At 39.5% G+C, this 21,256-nt stretch overlaps 1 long non-coding RNA gene across 2 annotated transcripts in view; it reads right to left on the bottom strand.

Moving 5' to 3' along the window:
- Positions 1-21,256, bottom strand: part of LOC132086876 (uncharacterized) — a 67,610-nt gene that overhangs the window by 21,254 nt on the left and 25,100 nt on the right. The gene's annotated exons all lie outside the window — the stretch shown is intronic.

Below are 21,256 nucleotides of genomic sequence, written 5' to 3'. Positions count from 1 at the left end.
TCTGTCTAGTCCTTACTAACAGCTCTGTTTCTGAGGTGGAAATGGAAAGGTAAACAGCCTATGATTCATAATGTCTTTTAAAGTGTGCTGATGGTCTCAAGAAACACTAGTAAGGTACAAACTAGCTGAATTCTGACATCTGAAGTTAGCAGTCTGCATCTTATTAGAAATAAGTAAAATATGAAATTAAATATAATACTCTATTATTATGAGATTTACTGAATGCATAATTAAACTACTAAAGAATTTCTCTATCTGCCACAGTCCTTTGCAAACTCCCGAAGAGTCTTTATGAAGACAGAACAGGCTGCAAGTGGAATGGATTTGATACCTGGCTGCTTACCAGACAAAGGCTGGCAATCTTTGTCATTTTGCAATGCAGTGCCTTAGTGTAGATACACCCACTGAAAACTGTGATTATGAGAAGACAGGGCCACACATTTCTGCAAACTCACACTCCTTGTGTCCTTTAGGGTGATGAACCAGATGCTTTTGCAGGGAGACTTTAAAATACAGAGAAAACCTACTCAGACATGACATCTGGTTTTGTTTCCTTCACAAATAAGGGATTTAAAAGTTCATCTAATGGAGGTATATGTCATCCCACTGACAAAGAAAATGACTGAAGCAATATAACAGTTCTTATGAAAGTATGTGATGAAGAAGTGCCAATGGTGTGTAAAAGACTTATGTGCAAGTTATTTAAAGGGGAAAATTTGAAAAAGGAACTATGGACGGAACATAAATTTTCTGAAGTGCTTATTGGCAACTGCACTTTATGTATCTCTGAACTAAAAAAAACTCAGGCCATGCAAAAGTTCTTCCCATGTACACCCTACAAATGGATTTATCCAAGGAGAAGAAAAGGAGAGCACCTGCAAAAAAGTAATTTTTGCACTTGATTCATTTGTGTTTATTCTATGTGAAGACAGAGGTGATTGGGCCATCTGTGCTGTACAAATAAAAATCAATCCTAAAGTGCATGAATTCTACAGCACCTTTAAGAAAGAAAGGTTTTTTTATTCTTTGGAGAGCAAAACTGGCCTCAAGCTGTATTACCTAGTGAGCATCATGCATTACCTAATGAGCAGAAATGTGAATGAAAATCTGAAAATCCTTCAAGTCTCTGTGCAGTGTTTCTAGTAGAAAGAACATCCTTGGTCTCTCACATCACTGACAGCATCAATTTCACAAAGAAAAGTAAGTAATGAGTCATTTTGAACAGGAGGTAATGACAGTACTGGCCTTTATTCTCACTTGTGCCAAAACCTCTTTCACACCAACCTGGGAGACTAGAGAGTCCTAAAAGCAGCACTTCACCATGTGTTGAGCGACCTTAATGAACATGAAAATCAAACCCATTACTTGAGAGAGGCTATAATAAAGTGTCTGGATGCCAATAACCCTTACAGGTGCCCCACTCACTGGGAGACAGAAAGAGACTCATCAAAGTAACTAGGAAGGGAAATTATTCCATTAGCTGCAGAAATCAGGAAAAACACGTCCAAGAAAGGTGGCACTCTTTACTTCTAAGGAAGGAGAGCCTCTCTCCCTTTCTGCAGCTGGTTTTGCAGACAGTAAAAGGTTGAGGGGGGGGGGGGAAAGGAAAGAGTAAAGGAAAGAAGATGTCTTTCTAAAGCTTGAGCCCTGGTCATCTGCTGGATCTACTAACTATGCAAGACAGTGCATTGAGCAGACAAGTGCAGCTAAAAAAGGGAAGAAAATGAAAATTTAAAAAGCCAAACCCATAAACAAATAACCCTACAGACTTAAACCAGATGTCTCTAATTTGGGCTACAATGCAGTACAAATCTGAGCCTAAGAGAAAACAAAAACAAGACACACGAGATTACTTTCTCTTTCAATTCATGCTTGTTTGTTACATGTCCTGATTTTACTTCTGAAAGGGGAAACTCTCTGGCTGAGAAAAAGCCTTAAACATTCCTTTATGTTACCATTACTTTCTCATCTCACATTCACATTATTGGAGTGTTTTCACTTTGACCATAGACATTTTCTCTATCATCAAGCAGCTGCATTGAGTGCATCAAACTGAGTTCAGTGGAATTTGGGACCTGGCACTGGGGAGAAAAGGATGGTAGTGACACCCAAAATCCACAGGGCTCTCAGAAGAATATTTCCCATAATAAAGGCACATAGGCATCACGCACCTTTTGCACTGAAACATTTTGTTTATGTCTTATGCCCAGAGCACGGAGACAGTAACCTTGGAATGCTTTACCTTGGCAGTAACCATCAGGAATGCTTTTCTAACCTGAGACTCTGCTGTTCTCTGCAGCCACCACTGAACCAAGACTGGCTCTTGTGATGCTTCTACACCCTGCTCCACTGTTTGGCTCTACTTACAGAGGGGAAGGTTAGTTCAGTCCGGCAGGTTCCTCCAGGATCAGTGCTCCCAGCCTCTGTCTGGGAAATGGTCCATGACTGGCCTTGGAAAGTGCAGCACTCTTCTCCGATGCAGATTTCCCAGCTGTGGGGGTGGCCCGAGGCCATGGTTTTTGTTCTGTGAGTGGTATTCCCCACATTTGCAAAGGACAAGCACTTAACAGACCATCTGCCTATGGTCTTCTCATGGTCTGCCATGCTCCTGGCAATACCATACCATCCATTATATTTCAGCTCCTCTTCCCTCAGACTCAGTAAAGCACTCACAGGTGTGATGTCAAAATCTTGACACAATATAAAGGGATAGAAAAGGCTGCAGGCTAGAGGGGAATTCTACATATTTCTGACATCGTAGAAGCTATTGTTTTGCACAATGCCTACTCAACCCCAAAGTGATACAGCAGATGGAGGAAGGGAAAACAGGTTACATGCCTGCAGTGTAAGTGTACTGACAAGCTTTGCTCTGCCAACTACTTTAATGACTTGCCATGCCTCTGTTAGAGTGGTTTCAAAGAGGATGTGAAATTGCAGTTCAGATTGGGATTTATGTATGCTTTTCATGTCAGAAGAGTGTGCTGAAGCACAAGTTTATCTGCAGGTACCAGACCTTGGGTTATAAATAATTATTTGGTAAAAGGCAAAATATTTATCATTTGGATATAGAAAACAAAGAGTAAGCCTTGATTGGAATCTTCCAGTGAGAAGCACCTTGAACAATCACATTATTTGTATAATCATGTTATTTGCCATGCTGTGACTTTAAAACAAACAAAATTAAAATAAAAATGTCTCTGCTTTATTTGCTTCCAAATTAGTTTTGCCAGTTGGTATTTTATGACTTCACAATCTCATCCTTCACACCAGCACTCATGAGACTGTGGTATCTTAATTTTGTTTATGCATACTTAAGATCAGATCCAGGAACTTGGGAAACTAGGTGCTGATTTCCCGCAAAAATGTGCTTCTTAAGGACAGTCCTGGGAGCTCTGAACCTGAACAGTCAGAAATCAATCCTGCTTTCAGTTCCACTAGTAATCCTGGGCTGGATTTGAAGAAATAACATTTTTGAAATCTGCAGATTTGGTTTACTACCAAAGCCAGATTTTTTTTAAAGTATGCATGATCCATGGATTTGTACCTGTTTCACTGTAGGCCATACATTAAAAAAATTCTACAGTATTTCCTATTACAAATCAGTAATTACTTCAGCAAACTTTTTAATTTCAAAGACAGGTAAAAGATTAGTGAGGTACAAAACTGTGTGAAACAGGCTGAGATTGAGAGTTTGCAGTATAGTGGCCTAACATACTAATATACTAATATCCTGTTGGTTTATACCTGACAGACTTTGTAGTTGTGCAGATAAAATAAGCCCAATTTATAGCTGTGAAGTTCTAACTAGCCAAGAGTCAAGCTGTTTTAAAATTGTCTTGCTAAATATTTTCTAAAAAATACCCCACCCATTTCAAATCTAGACAAGTCCATGTAGGGCTAAACCGGGCAAGAAGAAAATGGTTTTATCCCACCTTGAATTTCTGCTTCCCAGGAACCCCAGGTCCTTTCCAGTGTCCATAATCAAACCTACCCTTTCCCATCCCTAGGCTGTGGCCCCTACCCTTGCTGACCACCACAATGCACTAACAGGTAGGGGTGCCCCTTCCCCATCCAAGCAGTGGTAATGCAGGCACAGGGATGCAGATGGAGGGCCTTAGCTACAACCTCTGTTGTCACACGTGCTGGTTGTGGCCCAGAAAAATGACTTGCAAACTCCATGATGAACATGATTAGACTTCTTGTCTGAATTGTTAAGATTTTTGTGCTTAACAGCTTAATAGGTAAATGGGCTTGTCATCCCATCCCAAAACATGCACATCAGCATGTTCATACAGGATCTGTGTGAAGGAGCAGGGACAAGGTTGCTTCAACTTGTCCCAGTGAGTTTCAGTTGTTCTGGTGCATTTTGAATGTAGCAAAACCACTTGTAAGTCTGTCATCTGCATCTAAAATAATCTGCTGTTCACTTCACTTGTACAGTCCTTTTGTGAGATTAGCTGAACAATTACAAAGAAATCTGTGCTTGCCTGGAGATGAAATCACCCACTAGCACTGAGAAGGGGGTTTGGTAGGTACCACTGCGTGCTTCACCACTGTGTCCCCACAACAGCCTCCCCACAGCAGCATGACTCAAGGCCTCAGTGCCCTCCCACTTGCTTGTGCACAACCACCATCTCCTCCTCCATTTCTAGAGCTCTGCTGCCAATCCACATTACCCGACAGCAAACATGAAAAATTGCAACAATGGGATGAGGGGATCAGGCATTTCATCAAGGGTGGTAATAGCCTATGGCCTCTCCCCTATCTTTTATATTTCCCTCACATTACCATTGCCTTCATTGATCCTTTCCACGTCTACTCTTTCATCTGCACTATTGTTAGCCTTTGATGACATGGTGCCAGCCACATCCCTCATGAAGCCTGTGCACCAGGTGACTAACCTTTCCACCCAAGATGTCCTTGTCAGGGATTTTAAATTCTAATTAAGTATAGCTTCACTGGTTTTCCACCTGTGAAGGAATGCTATCAAGTGCCGTAGCACCAGGAGGTAGGTAGACAATTATAGGGAAGAAACTTATCTTAATTCTGATCCCTTGAAAACATTGCTCCTGTTTTCACTGTGTGTCACTTTTAGCTCCTTTGGGTGTGGTTTGAAGATGTCCCCCTAAATAATAAAAAACAAAACCAAAAACAAACAAAAAAACAAACAAAGCCAAACCAAAACAAAAAACCACCAAAAAACACAACAAAAAACAAAACCTCTGGAATTAAACTATCCTGCTTTTGCAATCTTTCAGCTGCTGTCCTGCCACTGCAAATCAGTAGGTAACACTTTTTTATTCCCACACAGCAACTCACCAGCCACAACAGAGCCAAATGAAGCTTTTCTACTCATTTGATGTCTGTGGTCTAATACCTGCCAAGTTCTTGACCACAGAACATTAGCTTGTGTCCACAGCCTCCAGGACCCTGAGCTGGCTTGTCTCCAGCTAGTAGCTGAGACTAATGCTACTTAGCTGGGACTACAGCAGCACAGGCAGTGCACACTGAGGCCATTGACACATTCAATTCATGTTGGATCTCCAGCTCTTTACAGGTCTTGGAGGAAAAGGGAATCCACTGAACAACTGGTTCGTTTTTGCAGAAATATGTAACAGTTCTTTTTTCATTTTTGTTGCTTTTCCTACATAATGTTTCCATTTAGACACATCTATAGAAACACTGACATTTTGAAGGTGCTTCTGGAAAGCAGGAGACCTAGAAGAGACATTTTGAAAGGCACACCAATCTGCCAAATGTATGAAAATGAACTGTGAAAGAGAAAACATTTTTAAACTGATTTTAAATAGTTTCAAAGTCAGTGGAATATACCGCATAAACCAGCCCTTTAGTTTTATGAGAAGTGTGCAGCTCTCCATCACCTCCACCTTGGCTTGCATAGAGCATGCACCAGTCTTTCCTTGAATGAAGCCAAATTAGAACTTGCACACCAAGACTGCAACTAAGGCACTTCTACCCCAAACCAGTCCGGGAGATCAGAGTAGAGAAAGTCCAAAGCAAAATCTCCACCACCCTGAAATGTACATACTGTCCATGTGAGTCCTTGGCACCAGTTGTTTCATTTTGTAGAACTTGTGTTGGAGCAGTAGAAGCAGTCTACAGCATCTTACAATGAAAACATAGTTTATTGTAACCTATCCCATTATTCTGGAAGTTGAGAGTATAAACTGAGCAGTGCAGGAGCAACCCTTAGCTTCTGCTTTCCATGTGGGAAGATACAGATAAGCTCCCCATCTGATATTACAACTACCATTTACTACAGTAGCATCTAGAGGCCTTTGATTGCGATTAAGCCACAATTACAGGTACAGCTTGGACTTAATAAAGTAGCCTCTACCTCAAATAACAAAGAAAAAGTGTATGCTGAGGTACAGCCTCTTTGTAAAGGAGCAAGACAGAGGTTACCACTGTGGTTATACACTTTTACAGGCTAGGCATAAATGGGATCACAAGTGAAAAATTCCTTTAGTCTCATTCTCACCCAGATTCATGTTTACCACTAAACTGCAAATCTGGCAGAGTTAGCTGATGTCAGCTTAAGCCAGCCCTGAGAATGCAAAAAATGCTGGAGGTCAGGAGCCAAGTGGGATGGAAAACTGGGCAAGGAAACCTCCTCCAGCCTCCCTCTGCCAGCTCCTGTTTCTGAAAGCCTCTGCCAGGAGACCTATGCCTTTTCTAGCTCTAAATCCACCCCTGACAGCAACTGAATGTCTTTGATTTGTATGAATAAATTTCAAAATGTCCTGTGATTACAGCTTCATAATATTCCAGAAGCAGATGGCAGGCACAGATGAGACTAACAGTAGCTCTAAGTGCAAATAGGCAGTGGCAGAGAGGAGTGAGGAAAGACAGAGTTAGTTTAGAAAATCTATGAAAGAAAAAGGGCTATTACTTTGAAGATGACACCAAATAATGAAAGCAGGTAGAGACTATTCAATTGCCACTAGGAGAGGAATACAGAGCCATGCTTCTTGAACTAGTAGTGTGGCCTTAAATGTCTCACTAAACAGAGAATAGAGGGAAGAGAGAGAAAGACAATATACTCAACTTCCCTTGACAATTAGGATGAAAAACTCTGCTCTCTCAGGAAATAAACAGCAGTATACAGTTCAGAAACTAGCACTCATCACCTGGATAAACACACACCATTAACCCAAGCTCCTCCCTTACTTCTGAACCAGGTGATGAAGTTCACTAGTCTGAGATAAAGCTCTTTTCTAAATCATCTAAGGAAAAAAAGTATTTATCCCAATCCCACCAAAGTTTTAAAAAACATTATAGCCTCATTGCAAACCTTGAGGTGATGTTTAATTTTATTAAGATGCAAGTGGGAATGAGAAACCATCCATGGTACTAAATGGAGTTCTCACAATGTCTCTTCAGAATACTTTTACTCTCACTCCAGGCAGCAAGGAGAGATTATTTTCTTCCTTCAACAATCTAAAGAATTAAGCAATAGAGAGGAAATCCTCTGGAAAATACTCAGTGAATCTTTTTCCTCTGCTCACCACCTCCCTTTTCCAGATTTTTTTTAAACATAGTGTACAGCAAAGTAAAAACTGGCATGCGGTTCTCTGAAGTTCTTCTACAGTTTTTTGATCTTGGGAATTTCATTTTCTACCTCATGACAATTATATGAGTGGGGATAAAATGCATGCTTTGGGGTTCATCTTAGACAGAGATGTAATAAACATTGCAACTTTCCACTGCAATGGAAGAAATTCTTTTGTAGAACAGCAGGAAGGGACTGTGTGTATTACATTATATCTGAGCACTTGAATATGAATAAAGATGCTATATGGTGGATATATTTGAAGAGTGGAAAGGGGGAGAAAGATAAGAAAAGAGGCAATGGTGGTTTTGAAGATGAAACTGGAGGCAACCAGTGAAGTCCTCCCTTTTGCTCTAAATGCAGTCCACCCTAGTTTCTCAGTCCCACTGAGCTGCAGCTGTTCATACGCACACATGTGCACACACACACATACACACACAAAAAAATCCCAATTATTAACAAATAATTCATCATATTTTGCAGTTTTTTCTCAGATAATTGCCAAGTATGAGTCAGCACAAAGACTGAATTACATCTGCCTTGTACCAAAAAGCTTGTTCTACCAGGTGCACAAAACAAGGCAGAGATAATTTCAACCATGCCATGCTGTGCTAGATTACTTGTTTGCCTTTTCTCTTCGTGGGATGCTGTTGTTCAGAAGGGACACCACTGAGGCTGATAAATTCACCTTACTTCCAGCTGCTAAGTAGGAAAAAACCAGCTTTGTATTGTACATAAAAAAAATACCAAAGTGCATCTACACCTAAAAAGGTGAAGGCCATCTGCTCAACAGCTCTCTCTTAGACATTAATCTTTCACACCAGGATTGCACACTAGGTTTGCACACGAATCCGTGAAACATCCCGCTCAACTTTATCTATCAACAACATCCAGAACTTTGTCTGTCTTTTAAAAACATCTTTTCAATTACTTTGGTGTCTTGACATGCAGGTCTGTCCTCAGTGTATGAATGGCCTTCCTCTGCCTCATCAGAGTGGGGAGAAATTAATCCCAGAGATGCTGTGGCAGAGCCTGATGGAGAGCACAGTGGTGTCTGGGAAGTGCCTCTGTCCAGGACATTACTCTCCTGGTGTGGGCTGTGGCTGGGACCAGGACACTCCTTTCCTGCGCAGAGCCACTCATCATCCTCCATCATACTCTTTGCTTGCTCTGGTTTGCCCAGTAAGATAACAAAAACCTCACTGGGCCACTGACAGTGCAGGCACCAGACATGTGGGGCACAGTTCCTCCATATTCCAAATGTGCATAAGATCAGAGCAGATTAACCCGTGAGAACAGAGGGCAGACTTAAGGACAGGGTAGAGCAAGGCTAGGAAGGGAGGTATCATGGAAAAGTAAGCTTGGTAAGATTCTCTTTCAAGGCCATATGCACTAGGATTCATGACACGCTCATTCTTAGAACCAGAAGCTGGCATTGATGCTGAGCTCTGAAGTGTGCACTCAGCTAGGTCTGATGGGCATCTGGGTATGCATTATCTAGGTAACATGGGGACAATTATCGATTAGCTTGTCTATTTCACGTGACTCATGATATTTTGGGAGTTTAGTGACACTACCTGGGCATGTTTGTAGGAGATATGCGGCACTTGCATGGTATAGGCTTGTTGGTCTGCAAGACTGGATCTCCTCAATGTGCTGTTTAGCTTGGCTGACAGCCACTGCAACCTGCTTTGGCAGTGTGGGTGACCTATCTTGGCATTTTGCCTGTATCTTTGAAGGATTTAGGTTATGGTGGCTTGATTTTATTTCTTTGCTTTATACTTAGGCATTGACCTTTGGCTGTTGGCAGATTGATCCCTTCCCAACAGCTTTGTTCATCCAGAATTTAGACTTACATCATGACAGTAAAGGCTGAAGGACCTTTCTTACAGATATGCCTACAAATAAATAGCAATATTGTAAGAAGGTAAGGGCACACTAAAAATCTTGAATCAACCCCAAATGCAGCCAAGTCTTTCACACAGCAAAACCTACTTCCATCAGAGATGACAACAACCCTACCTGGTGAAAAAGTTCTTTGACCTTCACCAGCTTCTCTAGCATACTCAGTCACATCTTGACAGTGGTGGGAAGGAAGAGATAAGCCCATTTCAAAATGGGTGTATTTGTATTATTTTAGTAGCCACAGAGCAAGAAAATTTAACAGTCACATGTGGCCCTGCTGAAATGTTGGTAAAACACTGTCCAGACTGTCAGAGCCAAGGGTTTATTTGAATTTGAATCATGCCCTTTATCAACCCCCCTGAGGACTGCAGTATCACCTTGCAAAACTGGCAATGTCACCTATGCTGATTATTCCAGAGTACTGGCACTGGGGTTTCTACTTGGACAGTAGAAACACAGAGAAACTGAAACACAGAGAAAAAGAGATTGTTTCTGGGTGACCCAAGAGCTGTTCAATGTATTTTAGAGAAAGCATTGAGTGTACTGGACCTTTGCACACAGAGGCTTAGGTTGCTTCTGAAACACCATAGTTCAGTTCAATTTGTCTTGAAATAAAAGGTTATCATTTTACTTCAAAATAATTGGACTGCAACTGCTAGTGATTCAGGAGCTGTTTTACACACAGCTCCTTGGTCTTTAACACAACTGAGCTGTCCATGGGTAAAGAATGGGATGGCCTATATTGTTACAGAAGGTCATCTTATTAGCCCTCCCATCAATAAATTCTGATGATGACACAAGTGATCCTTAGCCTATGTACATTTAGATTTTACACATCCTTTTCATCCTTCCAGTCAGGAGTATTACTTTCCTACAGTACAAATACTATATAAATGTCTTTTTCATAGCATATAGCCTGATAGCAATTGGGCTGAGGCAGCTTAATAAAGTTTTAAGTTTAAGTGCTACCTTTTTGTGGCCTAACAAAGCCTTGTGAATAGAAGAACTCTCCAAGCACAAACATGGCCATGGACCAGGCAGTCCTGAGGAGTGGTGTCAGCCTAACACTTAAGGGAACCTAGACCTCAGTCTAGTTGTTGTTTTAGGAACACGTATCTCTATTTCCTATTACACTGACTTCTGCATCTTTTTAAAGATGTGGAAAGACTTTCAAGAGTTTATAATTCAGTCAACATGAATATTGTAATGTCCTCAGCTGCCTATTTCTTTGCTTTCAATAACAACTTCATCTGTGATCTCTAAAGCCCTTTCTTTGCTTATTAGAATTGCATTTGTGCTCTTTCCCAAAGACTTTATTTGCAGCTTTTTATGAGTAAACATGGACAGAAGAAGAGAAACTGTGTAAGTTAACCCTCTGACTTTTTCATACTGTGTCAATGTGTGTCTCCTCTACCTTCGTGCAGTAGCCTGGAGTTTTCAGTTTATTTCAGATATGTATCCTGACCTTCTACTCATATGTAAATCAACTTCATTGATGTAGCGTTAGGACTTACATATCTGGTTTATTAGGAAAGCTTAGTTCTAAAAACTTCAATATTAAAATCCCACAGTACCCTGCCTAGCAGGCAAAAATCTCATGCTAGTTAGTCTAATTGTCCACTAATAACAGATGCATCCCCTTAACTATGACATACTATTAGAGTTATGATGGGAATTGTCTAAAAAGCTTCTTCCTCTCCATTTTCTCTCTTTGCCACAGCGGAACAGTACCACCATCTTTTTTTTTTTTTCATTATGTAAGTCAATGGTAGACTAAGAAAAAGGAAAGAATGACTAATAATTTTGTGTTTCATTCATCAGAAGAGTACTGCATAGAAAGTAGAATGGAAACTCTTATTTGAAGTTTTATCTTTGTCAGGAATAAATGAATAAACAAGGCAACTTTTTAATGAGAAGAAGATGGCAGGTGGTTCACCATACACATATTTTGCTGTCTATCAAAACTGTATCCAGAGTCTTTACACGAAGTTATGAAGTATTAGGGCTCCATCTAAGATATCAAATAATGTTTCTGCTTGTCAGCAAGATGAATCATACAATGTGTCCCTCCTACTCTCAAACACATTATATGCTCCCATATGCATATGAGCACACACCCCTGTGTGCTTTGGACTGCTTGATTTAGGTAAATTTCTTAATTTTCCAATTCTTAACAGAATGCAAACTGACACTAATTTACCATGTGTACTAGTGGCACCATGTATCATTTAATTTTATGCTGGAAGGAGATCTTACACATAGTAATGCAATTGTGAAGTTTTTAGCTGTCCCTTCCCATGTAGTGCTCCTGTGTTTAACACTCAGAATTTAATCACAAGGATTTACATCAAGATAAGAAAACCACAAAGATCTGGTCTAAGCTGAGTAGAGTCAAGCTCACCCATTTTAGCAAGTTTCTAGACAGACCAGGCCTTAGCTTTGAACTAAATCACTTGAATGGCACAAGTATATTCTGAAAAAAACGGGTTGATAAAATGAGTATATTAACATATTCTGCATACAGTTATGTGATTTTTGTGTTCTGTCATTCTGAGCCCCACAAAGCCAAAATTTAAAAAACATACATTAAAAAACATACTGGATGGAAATTATGTAAATGCAGACCAACAGCAGAGCCCTGATCTATTTATATAGAAATTGAAGTTAATTTTAAAAAAGAGGGGGAATTGATCATTAAGGATATTTTGCAGTGTCACTTTCTATCTTGTCACAAGCTCTTCTTGGTGAAATCACTACTAACAAATCTCTTAAAATACACCTTCTATACCCAAGAATCCGTGCCAACAAATTAACAGCCCTGAAGCATGGTCCTTTCAGGAACTCTCTTTGGACTGTGCAGCTGCCCACAGTTATCAACGTGCACCATGGGAAAAGAGAGAATGCTCTCAGCTTCTTCATTTGAAAGTGAGCTGTACTCTGGAAAACCAAAAGACTAACAGTTCACTTCAGACTTCTGTCGGTGCAGAGATATTTAGTATCAGCATCTCAAAATGTCTGATTGAAGCCATGTTAAAATTGGTCCTGAAGAAAAAGTGACAGCATTTTTGTTTTAGAAAGCCAGAGATGTAATTTTCTTGTTCCTTTCGTGATAGGAACTTCCATGCCTTTTTATTTCAAATTCAGAAATAATCATACCTTGGGCTACAGGTTATTTATTCCCTCTGCCACACTCCTCCCAAAATGTGATGGACTCTGAGGGACACACTATACCAACATACTTTGTAGAAGTTTTCAAAACACTTCCACCATAGTGGGTCCCTTCCAACTCACCATATCCTACAATTCTCTGATTAACACCAAGGCAAGGTGGCTACATCTACACGTGATTACTGCAATAAGTAAATAATCACCAAGGTGTTCATTGATAAAATGTTCATTATTAAGCCCTTGTCTATTATTATGAGTGTGAACGATACTTTTTACAGCGATGGAAGATAAAGAAGCATTTACCCCAAATATTTTTGCCATCTGACTCTCATTTACCTGCAACATTAACAAAATTTCAATAGCTTGCCCAGGTAGCTTAACTGGATTCAGCCTACAACTGAAGGGAAGGGCACTCAGCCTGTTCATTGCTATGCAAAGCATGATGAACAGTGATGGTCACCACCAGTTTGGCAATTATTTCTCCATTTTGTCATTTCAATATGTCTCTGAGGTTGCACAGAAAGCTCTATGTCTCAACCATATTTATGGATATTCTCAGTTGTTTGCAGTTATTATGTAGTTCTGATTAATACTTCCTTCTCTGTGACATAGAAGGAGCTGCATTCTAATACCATCTTTATTTTTTTCTACCAGATCCCATATTTTTGGATTAAAAAAACCCAGCTTATAAATCAAGGAAGTAATGTTGGAGGTCCATAAAATGTAAGACCATGAAAATGTCATCACTATACATTTTATTTTCCTGTCTACTCTTCCTGAATCTTCCAAGTGTTGTTAGCTGATTTAGTGCTGCATTGCTCATTTGTGATACCTTATTCTTCAGAGGTATTCGGGCCAGGACGTCCAGCTCTACTTCCATGGCTTAGGTTGTGTTTGTAATGGTTATTTCAGCTTCCCTCCTCACAGGGCAAGCTTATGCCCAATCCTTAGTGCCTGTTGTAATCTTAAAGCATGCATTGAGTACTGTTAATCCTGTTTTCCCAATGTCTGGCTATTATACATTAGTCACACTATTTTGATGTGTGACTTTATTTTCCTCAATGACCTATGCCACTTTTTCTCTGATCAGAGTAAGCATCAATAGGCTTCATATAAGATTTTGGCAACAAAGATCACATTGCACAATTGATATCAATCTAGTAATGTGTGAATGGGACTAGATTGCATGGATCAGCTTGCCCTGCAAAAAATTGGAGCAGTTATCACCTGGGTCTTTATTTTCTTTTATAATAAAACTTGTATCATTTAGTTAAAAGCCAGTGAATTTTAGTCTCTCCTTAAAGGCAAGTTAGGCCAGTCCTATATAGGCACTCTCCTTTTGAATTAGTCTGTAATCCATAGAAGCATAAGTTGTATTGATATAATCTGTATTGATATAACATGTTTATAACCCGTAAACCGGTCTGAATGCTTGCTTCAGCCTGCAAAAAATAATGACATTTATAACTATGCATTTCAGCACTAATTTCTTTTTCTCTTGTTTTATAGTACTCAGTTCAATGATCGCTTAAAAGACTTAAAGTTGCCATCTACATGTCCTTTATAGGCTGAATCCAGTTAAATTTCAACATTCTGTGATACCTCCCCGTTACTAAGAAAATCTTTTTGGATATATGCTATTGTGTAGTTCAGTCTAGTAACTCTAACAGGAGTTGCCATGGGTTTATAAAAATTTATCTGAAGGGTACAAAGTGGTAAAGTGTTCTTTGTCCAGCAGTTGAGGAGAGTGCGTGTCTGTGTGTGTGTAATACATATATTTTTCTAAATTTCTGTAACAACTGTTGGTGGAGGGGAGAATGAAGGGAACAATTGAATCAGACTGAAGGTCTCTGTCTACCTCTAGCCAAGATAAATATCCCAGCTTACACCTAACATCTGAAATGGAGGGCCAGATAAAATGATGGATAAGTAAGGCCATGGACACAATAGTAGGAGAAAACTGAAATATAATGACACCAGAGCCAATACAGGTTGCAGAGAATTAAGCCAGAATGGAAATAAAAAATCTATTAATAGATTCCCCAAATGGGAAAAAAAATATTCATCCTGATTTTTAGTGTAAGTGTTCTTTGTTTATGGATGCAGTGCTACCTAAGCTATTATCTTCAGACAATATAAGCTTTCATTTATTATCTGTACTGTAACTCGTACTTTGGGATAACTCATGAAATCACAAACAATTTATTATTCACCACTATAACTAAAGTATTCAGCATGCATGTATTTTCTTTCCTCACTGTGAATATGATAAAGTTAATTCAGTCCTTTCTTCATGAACTGCTATAATACTCAAAGCAGAAGTACAACACATTCTCAAGCGTAAGTGTGCTGATAGAAAATGTACCGTTTCAGAGTTAGCTCAACAGAATATATCACCTGATGAGGGGTATAAATGCATAAGAAACCATGACAAAGGCATTTGTCACATCATCAGAGTAATGTTTGATCCAACACACGACATTCTGAAATGCAAGGAGTACACTGTAACAATGAATGTGTAATGTGTAATAGATAGAATGTATAATATGTAATAGAAAAGATATTACAAGAAAATATTTATATTATTGTGCATACAGTGACTTCCAATCCAATCAACATTTCACAATGCAATAATGACTAAAGACAAAAAAGCAGTGATTGAAACAAAAAATCACGAGACAGCAGCCAGGCAACATTCTAATGCAAAAGATGGGGAGAGGAATGATCAGACAGGCTTCACTGACCCTGGAAGGAGATGGACAGCAGACATTAGCAGGGCTGGCTCACTGCAAACATTCTCTTTCCAGGAAAAAACTGTTGGGCAAACTGAAAAAACCTCAAGAAGGCAAAACACTCACACCATTTTCTGAAAGACTAAAGCTTTGTACAGCTCTGTGGGACTTCTCCTTGGTATAAACATGTCCAGCCCTTCCTGAACATGTAAAGGAAACTTCACCTAAGTTAATTCATCATGCAGGCCCACATTTTTTCCTTCCAGCATTGCGGAGGTCAGTCTAATACAGTATCTTTGTACTGCCTTACTAAAGAAGTGTATTTGCTGAAGATGCCTGGGCAAAAAGCACAATGAAGTCCATGCACAAAGCACAATGAAGTCTAGTTCACAGCATGGATGTAATTTAGCTCAAACTGCATGATGCTACATGCTTTTCAGTCACAGCCTTCACTGCCTGAAACCAGTTATTCTGCAATTACACCTGAAGCAATGATGACAAGTGCATTTCATCTTGTTCTTTCAGTGTTGCTACCTCTGCAGAGAAAAGGAAGCATCTTCTTCATACTGATGCTACAGTCAAAAGTATACAACATTGCTTAGAAGCCCTGAAGAAATCTGACAGGGCATTGATCCCCTTTCCTAGTGATTCCAATTCCTTTACTAGACTCCCTCACACTCTTACAAAATCAGTCATGTGTCTAAACCTGGTCCATAAACACCTACTGAAATATGCAAAACACAATGGAAAATATTCTGATTGTCAACGTCTGTTTCATGAATCCTAACAATAAACAAACACGCCTGGAAAGCCTTTTCTTCTGTCTCTTCTGTTCTCTTCTGTCATGATATTTACAAGCATGGCAAGAGGGACAGTATCTATTTTTAAAGATGACACACACAATTACTGCCATCTCAGCTCCTATTGCATCATTAGTTTAGCAGCTTTCTTCACATTTATTAGAATCAGCAATATAATCTTTAGCTCAAACGAACACAAGCTTTTAGCCTGAGAGTGCTTGGAAATTTAAGCACATACTTGCAGTCAAATACATGCTTATGTCTTGCCACATTGATCACTTCTGTAAGCAGGTATGCCTTCATTAAAAGAAAATGGATTTGCTCTCAACAGAGTGGATTTGAAGCTGCTCTTATGAGTTGTCATATCAGCATTGATTTCTAGCTCAAGCTGATTTATCAAGATTGACTAGTAAAAGCTGAGTGGGTGTGGACAAAAAGTGTAAGCAAGTAAATAGAAAGCTGTGATTTTATAGATGCACATGCCACTGTGATAGGGAAATGCTGAAAAGCTGAAAAGACCTTGCTAACATCTCCATATCTAGTAGATACTGGAGTAGATTGAACCTAAGTTTTTCCATTGAGCTGATACAGGAAGGGATAGAAGGAGATGCATCCTTCAGGCTAGAGGACATGGACCAATTTTTATTTTCATCATACTATTTTCATAATCAAGACAGAAAATTCTAACTTTAACACAAGTTTGGAATGATGTTCAATCTGAACCTGTGATTAAAAACCAGAACAGGATCTGCTGAACAACATCTAGCTTGCTTCTGATTGGTTTTGCATATTTTCATCTTGAATCCAATCAAAACCCATGCAGCATCACTTGTTTATGCCATAATTCATTTACATATCATGTAACTATCCCAAGATTATGTTTAACAGTGTCTGATTAGTGTCCAAGTAACCCTAATTCACCATACAAAGGTAATCATTCATATTAATAGATTTGTGTTTGTTGGTCCACAAAGATATTTCCATGCTCACTGTCTGTAGTCTTTGGTAAACTACTCATATTGTATAATCTCTTATCAATAGCATCAAAATGTTTATTTTACATAGATATATACATATACATATATATATATATATGCGCCAGTGTTATCTGCATTCAAATGTCAGCTTGACAAAATGTTGGCTAGAGCACTTTACATCAAGTAGAAAAAGACTAAGGTGGTGTCTCAGCTTTCCCAAGTGGGAAGTATTCACATTTTAATATTTTCTGGGATAGTGCACCCAAGGTAATGTATTAGTGGCTGTGTGACACTAATGCTAGCAATTAATGAGAAATGCTTATTATACAGTGCTATACTAAGGCAGTATTGCAATAAACAGATAAATTACAGCATTTGTTCAAGTTCAGCATTCAAGTTTTCTGTTAAGTTAGAAAGAAAATCTTTTCTTTAAAGCCAAGCTAGTTTTTTCCATTGTTGTTGATACATGATTCTTCTGTCCAGGAGGTAAAAAATATTGAAAGCTTTTAACAATTTAAATGTCTTAGTGTCCTTTCAGATGTCTTTTTTCATACACTTGTGCAATGGATTGAGTGAGAGCTTTGAACAAGTGCTGCCTTAGCCTCAGATTTTTCACAGCAGCTCTGCTTAGGTGTCCTGCACCTAAATCATTCTGGCTCACAAGTTCTCAAGAATGGCAGATCAGGTCTATTATAAAATGGGTTATTTATTAAATAGACAGGAGATTGACAGACAAAAGGCCTTAAAGAGAGTTACTTACTACACAGGATAAAACAAAAGAACTACTAACAGATTACATAAAACAGTGCTTGACATAAAGGTACCTATGTAAAAGCTAGCAAAGAAATAGAATAGGAGTGAATGTAACTTACCACCAAATTGATCAGGGGGTACACAGAGACCTTTCACTCAACCCTTGGGAGAGTAACTCAAGACAGGCGTCCCAAACCTTGAGGAGAGCTCCCCACACATTTCCAGGGAATATGCAAATGAAAGTATGGTGTAGCTTCCATAGTTTGTCAAGTGAAGTGTCTGTCAGTCAGAAATTCAAGCTTATCTTCCTACAATCTTGCTTTTAAGGCAAGATGTTTATTGTCAGTTGGGAATGTCACCGCCATGGTGCCAAAATAAATTGCTACAAGACAAGCTGCCTTGACTGAGTTATTTTAGCAATTAGTAAATACATGTGAGGGGAAGATGCCCTGAGCTACTGCATCAGCTGATGGGTAACAGATAGGTCCTTATAGGTCAGGGCATCCTGCCACAACTTGTTAAAAAATTTTGTCATTATGGAGATATTATGGAGGCACAATTCAAAAGACAAGCTTTCAAATGAGACTCTTTTCTGGGGTGAATAGAATGATGGCTACATGCAAACTGGATCAGGAAGCACCTATATAAAAGCAGTTCTATAGATACACAATGTAAGATTTTTCCAGTTCAGAAAAAATTTTTTATCTTAATATTATAGGACTCATCTGTGACATTCTCCCTCTCAGAAGTCTCAATGTCTCTTTTCTATTTTGGGGCCTTATACAACAAATATTTAAGCAACTTCATGCATAAGAGTGAAAATCAGGTCCTCTGTGATTTCTGCCTGGCAGGTGCCACAGATGACTATTATTTTAGGGTATGTTGTCGGTTAATGCTGGTCAGCATGTCAAGCCTACACAGACACTTTATCACTCCCCCACTGTTAGACGAGGAGAAATTAGGAAGAATAAAAGCAAGAAAATTCTGGGGTTGAGATAAAAACAGTTTAAAATGGGAAAGAACAAGGAAGAAGAAAGAAAACAACAATAAGCAAGAATAAAACAAAAGCAAGGGATGCAAAGAAACCATTGACCTCCCACAAGCACACTGATACTGACATCTGGTTAGTCTCCAAGCAATGTTTACATTCAAAATACTCCAAACCCTCTCCCACCCCTGACATTCTATGGTATGGGATAGCCCTTTGGTCACTTCGGGTCAACTGTCCTGGTTACATCCTCTCCCAATATCTCATGCTCCCTCTTGTTACTGAGCCACAGTGGGGAAACAGAAAGCCCTAATGCCACACAAGCCGTGCCACAACACCGAGCCATCACCACTGCTTTAGTCACAAATCCAAAACAGAGCAGCATCTGAAAGAAAATTAACTCCATCCCAGTCAGGCCCGGTATGATATTTATCTTTGTGTCTGTGCTCCCTATTCAATCCTTAGCAAGTAAAGGACTTCACCCTGCATTCAGATAATGCAGAGCAGAGATGCACTGGCTGCAAGGATAACACATTAGAGCAGCTTCTTTTTGGAGGGTCAAAGGGAAGTAAACATATAATTTCATTTTCTACTTCCTTGACCAGCTTTTTATGGGCATGGAATCTCCCTCTGAGAATTACTTCTTCCTCAGCTAAAACAGGCAAATATTTTGACTATTTGATATTCAAAATCATGGTTTTGCAGCTTTCCTCACATTTCTAGATTTCTCTTGGGACAAAGGGATGCCAGCCTTACATGAAACATGAAATCCACAAATGGGCAGTAAACCTTTCAGGCTGGAAAGAACACAATTGTTTGAAACAAGCAAGCAAAGTGCTATTAGCAGTCTTCATCTTTCTTGATAGAAGCCTTCTCATGGTGGCTACTGTTTAAAGGCTGTCTCATCAGACACCAACACTGACTATGAAAAACAAAGACAAGGCAAGGACTGGAGTGATTGAGAGGCCCTGCTTCTCTCCACATGGTGCTCTCCAGAAATTGCGAGGAATTTCTCTGCCTGTTCAATGCTTCTTGCTTCCATGGACTTCAGAGCACAAAACTGTTCTACAAAAAACTTCAATCTCATTAATTCATGGGTTTTAAACACACACCTAAAGAGCTGTCCTGAAAACTGATATTTATATGAATTACGCTAGACTATTGTGGGCACAGACACTTGCTCCCTTCCCCACCCCCAAAGAAAGTTTCATGGGGAAAGATAAAAGGGAGGAGCAAACCCCAGAAAATTCATGGTCAAGGTAAGAATGGTTTAACAGGCAATGGAAAATTGAAAGAAGATAGAGAGAAAAAAAAACAGAGCTCATGATACAAGGCCTATCACTAATCACCTCCCATGCTAGACTGATGCCTCATCAGTTACCAAGCAATAGACAGCTAACCTACCTAACACCACTCTTCCCGCTCTTTTATTGCTGAACATGACACTGCAGGGCATGGAAAATCTCTTTGGTCAGTTTGGGCTATATGCCTAGTTGTGTCCTCTCCCTGCCTCTCACACACTCCAATCCATTCACTGGGGTGAGAGTGAGCAGTGAATGCTTTCATGCTGCACAAATGCTGTTCAGCAGCATCTGAAATGTTGGTCTGTTATCAGCACCACAGGAATTGTTATGGTGAAAAAACCCTTCATCCCAGTCAGACCTCATACAAAGGCTTCAGATCAGTAACTGGCAGACAATCCTAACTCTGACCTATTTGGCAAACCCATGAGTCCTTTCAGTCTGGCCTTTGGCATCCCCCTTGCTTTTCACTGTTATGCTACATTTTCAGAACAAAGACAAATGCCTCTCTATTTCTCTTGATGTAGTAGTTGCAAGAAAAATTTCTTTTGCAATGAACAGATGTAAATTGCTTGAAATTAATTTTTCTAATACACCCTGGTCCTGCTTCCCTGGACAGTATTTTGTGTTTGTAATGGAAACTCTCTCTAGGAATTTACCTGTAGTGTAGCCATGTTGAACTTTTACATCTGAATAAACACTAAAAGTAGATTGCCTTCCTGTCTTCAGTTTACTGATCATAGCTATGGCAAATACTTGTATGGTTAAGTTCTATCCAAAAGCTTCTAAGTAATTTGTACTTGATAGGAATTATTTCACTGTCACTGAAATAGTAATTCCAGTGAGAGTTACAGTGGGACAAACGTCTTTGAAGTCACTGGAGTTGCAGTTGATCACATCAGGCTTAGTGCAACCTCTAACGTTTACTGGAACTATGAAGCCTCAGTAGCTCTGGGCAATGGGATGGCTCAGGGGCTGGGGTTGCTATCTGTCTGCTTGTCAAGTGACAGTTGCCATGGTATCAGAGCACCTCTGGAAAGACAGCTTGTTCCTGCAGGC

This window comes from Ammospiza nelsoni, chromosome Z (genome assembly GCF_027579445.1).
Source record: "Ammospiza nelsoni isolate bAmmNel1 chromosome Z, bAmmNel1.pri, whole genome shotgun sequence".
NCBI classification, from domain to species: Eukaryota; Metazoa; Chordata; class Aves; order Passeriformes; family Passerellidae; genus Ammospiza; species Ammospiza nelsoni.
Note: the sequence above shows the minus strand (reverse complement) of the source record. Positions and strands in the feature narration are given on the sequence as shown.